Genomic DNA, 4,225 nt, shown 5'->3' on the forward strand with positions numbered 1-4,225 from the left:
GAAAAAAGGAGCACAACCGACATTAAAATTGAGGGCGCACTGTGATTTGCACTGACTCAAAAGTGATCTTGGTAGACAAACTTCCCTGCTGAAGGTGGAAACGATAATTTGTGTTGAGAAGAAGAAACACTTTTTTTTCCCTGCTTTGATGTTAAGCTGATAAAGTAGCTTTTAACACATTGCTCCATTTGGTGGTTGTAACACAAAAACTCCTAGCAGCAGTGGGATTCAAGCCCACACCCCAAAAGAGACTGGAGCCTTAATCCAGCGCCTTAGACCGCTCGGCCATGCTACCCGCTGTGCACTGTCTCTTTGTCTCATTACTTGCCCGGAGGAAGCCGGGTGGGTTTTGCTCTTGTCGCCCGAATTAGTGGCGTTATAACCGTGGAACCAACTGCACCTGCTTTTTCTGAGATGCTTCCCCTCTCATGGCGAGATCTCTACTTCTTTAACACCTCTTGATAAAGATCTTCTGTTGAACAGGTTTCAGACCTCTGCGTACAGCACCCTTGATGTCATTTTATTTTTACAGCAGCCGCATCCGGAAAGTTGTGTCTTTTAGGTTTTATTTGAACAACAAAACTACACACAATACAAACAAGAGCACATATAACGTATCAAGAAAATCGTCAGGGGCACATGCTATAATACAATGACACTTTATGAAAAACGATTACACAAGGTAAATAAAGATAAGGTCCGCACAGCTCGTTCTTACATTTCGAAAGAGTCCGTAAATACCCCTTTACGTCTATTTTGAACTGTTCAAACGTAGGACTCTTCCCAGACCATTTCACTTTATACCACATTCCTAAACGAGGATGCTTCTCCTGTTTTAGAACTATTTTGGGCGGTATGGCTTATACAACACACCCACAGTATTCTAATGGTGGACTGCAGATCTGTGCTATAGTTCAGTCGAATTCAAAGGATCCAGCAATCTTACTGGATTTGACTGGGATTCTGAAATGTCTCTTGCAAAAGTATTCGGGTTTGCTTGAACCTTTGATAAAAAAAAGTGATCTGATCTGAAACTACCCAGCTTACAATCTCTGAGGTAGTTGTCACTAAACTCGGACGTGATGTGGCACACATGTGCCATGTGCCTTTACTTTTGTAAAAAACTGGTATCGGGAAAAGTTTCTTAATATTTCTTTTGATTAGCATGCAAGAAAATGTGATCATTACCTATGGAATTTCCCGCCAGCGTGGAGCTTGAATTCACAACCTTGAGACTCAGTGTTCAAGAGTCACAGAAGAGGTCAGCCTGGTCTTCAGTTTGCAAACGATAAGCTCCGGCAGTGCTCCTCTGTAAAGCAGATTGTTCGGATCGGTTATGTGGGACGTCACTTCGATACTAAGATCGTTTGCAGCACACGCATGGTTTCCCCCTTCACGCAAAAACATAGACGAAGGAAACTCTCTTGTCTTGGGCTGCTGACTCCCGGATTTAAAGCGCTCTGGGTGCCAGCTATGTCTCTAACAAGCACACTATAAAGACAGGAATTACACTTTGCTCACGTCACGCATGGAATGGCGAGGCTACTTGTTCCAATATTATCTAGTCTCACCTCATATGGTGCCGATTCCTGGTTTTCATTTAAGAAAGAGCACTGCAAACACCGTAAACAGTGCAAAACGTGTGATGAAAGAAGTCTTTTCCCCCCTTTGTCTAAAGCAGAACATAGCGGAGTCATGCCGAGGGTTGTGAGATCAAGATTTCAGTGGAGCACTGTCGTCTACGTCTTTAGCTACATGAGTTGGACATCCTCTTGTACAGGGAAAGCAGATTGAGATCCTCTGACATGAAAAGTGACAGATAAAAGCCATTTCTCATCCTTTCTCTTAGTGGTGGAACTATCGCATGTAAATGAGGCAACTTGCAAGGCGAGCAGGCTCGGTGCACACCGAACACAGATGTCTCAGAGCAGTTGAGACGTGTCCAAGTGGCTGTCAAAGGACAGCAGTTTGCCAGGCGCAGTGGCTTAGTTGGCTAAAGCGCCTGTCTAGTAAACAGGAGATCCTGGGTCCGATTCCCAGCGGTGCCTTTCTTCCTGTCTTACTGTACAGAATTTATCCTTATGGGCAAATCCCATGTCTTTTAATTCAGGTGAATGCAAGTGTTCGTTTCCTTTCTGGAACAACATGTTTTGAAAGAAATCTATACAGCTTGTGAAAGATGAAACACAAATCTTGCTTATCAGTGAAGAAAAGGTACTCCCAGCAGGCCAGCTAATACCAGCAAAGTTTTTTTTTCACCCTAACCCAGAGAATGGAGAAAAGCGAGGCGCCTGTGGCTCTGCAGTGTAATCAGTTCGCGAGTTCGGCGGTTAGCTGAAAGAGTGGTAAATGGAGCTCGCCCCAGCCCGTCCTTATTCTTTTAAAGAGGATAAAAAATTAACTTCGCCGCCATTACTACCAGCTTTAAAAGACTGCCATGGGCACGGAAAAAAACACACTACAGATGACTTTTCTGGAACCGAAGCAGAGATTCCTTTACGAACCAACTGATAAAGCTCAGCCAGTGAATACTGTTAACAGAATGTGAAAGCACGATCAACTTTGTAACTGCTACCACAGGAAAAACAGCAAGAAGCAGGCTCCATTCCCCATTTAAATCTGTCGTGCGAGGCATGCTTTTTGCACGCATGAAGTAAATCCCACGATTGCTTTTGAACTTGGACAAAGTACTTCCAAAGGAGCGCTATGCGCAAAGATTTAACAAGCTCAACCCCCGCCGACGATTTGATGTGAAGAAGCAGAACATTCAAGTTTCACAGACAGAAGCAGCACGCCAGCACAGCCAACATTAAAACCGAGGGCACACTACGATTTGCATTGACACAAAAGAGATCTGGGCAGAAATCGTTCCCTGCATAACGCAAAAAGTGGCAAAGCGCTTTTGGGTTGAGAGGACGCAAGAAGGTTTTTGTTTTGTGCCTTGATGTCAAGCTGAGATAGTATCTTTAAACACTCTGCTTAGTTTCTCGAGAGACTGCCAAAAAGCAGTTCCCTCCCTTTTGTCTGAAGCCAGCTGAAAGGGGGTCTCGACAGAAGCACCTGGCAGCGGTGGGATTCGAACCCACGCCCCCGAAAAGACTGGAGCCTTAGTCCAGCGCCTTAGACCGCTCGGCCACGCTACCCGCTGTGCACTGTCTCTTTGTCTCATTACTTGCCCGGAGGAAGCCGGGTGGGTTTTGCTCTTGTCGCCCGATTTAGTGGCGTTATGACCGTGGAACCGACTGCACCTGCTTTTTCTGAGATGCTTCCCCTCTCATGGCGAGATCTCGACTTCTTTAACACCTCTGGATAAAGATCTTCTGTGGAGCAGGTTTCAGACCTCTGCGTACAGCACCCTTGATGTCATTTTATTTTTACAGCAGCCGCATCCGGAAAGTTGTGTCTTTTACGTTTTATTTGAACAACAAAACTACATACAATACAAACAAGAGCACATATAACGTATCAAGAAAATCGTCAGGGGCACATGCTATAATACAATTACACTTTATGAAAAACGATTACACAAAGGTATTCGGGTTTGCTTGAACCTTTAAAAAAAGTGATCTGAAACTACCCAGCTTACAATCTCTGAGGTAGTTGTCACTAAACTTGGACGTGATGTGCCACACATGTGCCATGTGCCTTTACTTTTGTAAAAAACTGGTATCGGGAAAATTAAAGTCGAAACCCAAAACAGTAACATATTTAAGAGTAAATGCCTCCTAATAGCTAGCAAGCGCTCCTAGTTAGTAAAGTTGTTCGTGTCCCAGCCTGTCACGCGGGAAACCGGGGTTTGATTACCGACAGGGAGACAGCTAGTTTTTTTATGATCAGATTCCAGTCTTTAATGCTGTGTGTGAGAGTTTACGTAACTTTCCTTTTCTCACATTTTCTGATGACTATTCCGAAGGAGCGCCCTATCAACTCCTAATACTTTTCAAAAATCTGCCTGCATGTTTGATTCGTTTTGTTTTACTTAGAAAAAGTTCAATATTGATCATAACTAAAGAAAATTATGATCAGAAACAAAAACAAAATGTTGAAGATGCAACTCGATCTTGAATCAGAGCTGGGTGACATGGGCTTCTGTTCTGATATGGTTGTACGAGAAACAGGAGGAATCTCTTCTCTCCTATGGAACATGAGCTGAATCAGGAATGAGACATGTCATATATCAACGCATGACCTACATCGTAAAACTAAAATAAAAACTAACATTAAG

At 43.7% G+C, this 4,225-nt stretch overlaps 1 non-coding gene across 1 annotated transcript; it reads right to left on the reverse strand.

Annotated features, from left to right (window-relative positions):
• Positions 1-3,061: 3,061 nt before the first annotated feature.
• Positions 3,062-3,143, reverse strand: trnal-aag (transfer RNA leucine (anticodon AAG)). Its single transcript has one exon. It is a non-coding gene; the product is annotated as a tRNA-Leu (tRNA).
• Positions 3,144-4,225: the final 1,082 nt, after the last annotated feature.

Source organism: Lepisosteus platostomus, chromosome 5, assembly GCF_059453375.1.
Source record: "Lepisosteus platostomus isolate fLepPlt1 chromosome 5, fLepPlt1.hap1, whole genome shotgun sequence".
Lineage (NCBI taxonomy): Eukaryota > Metazoa > Chordata > Actinopteri > Semionotiformes > Lepisosteidae > Lepisosteus > Lepisosteus platostomus.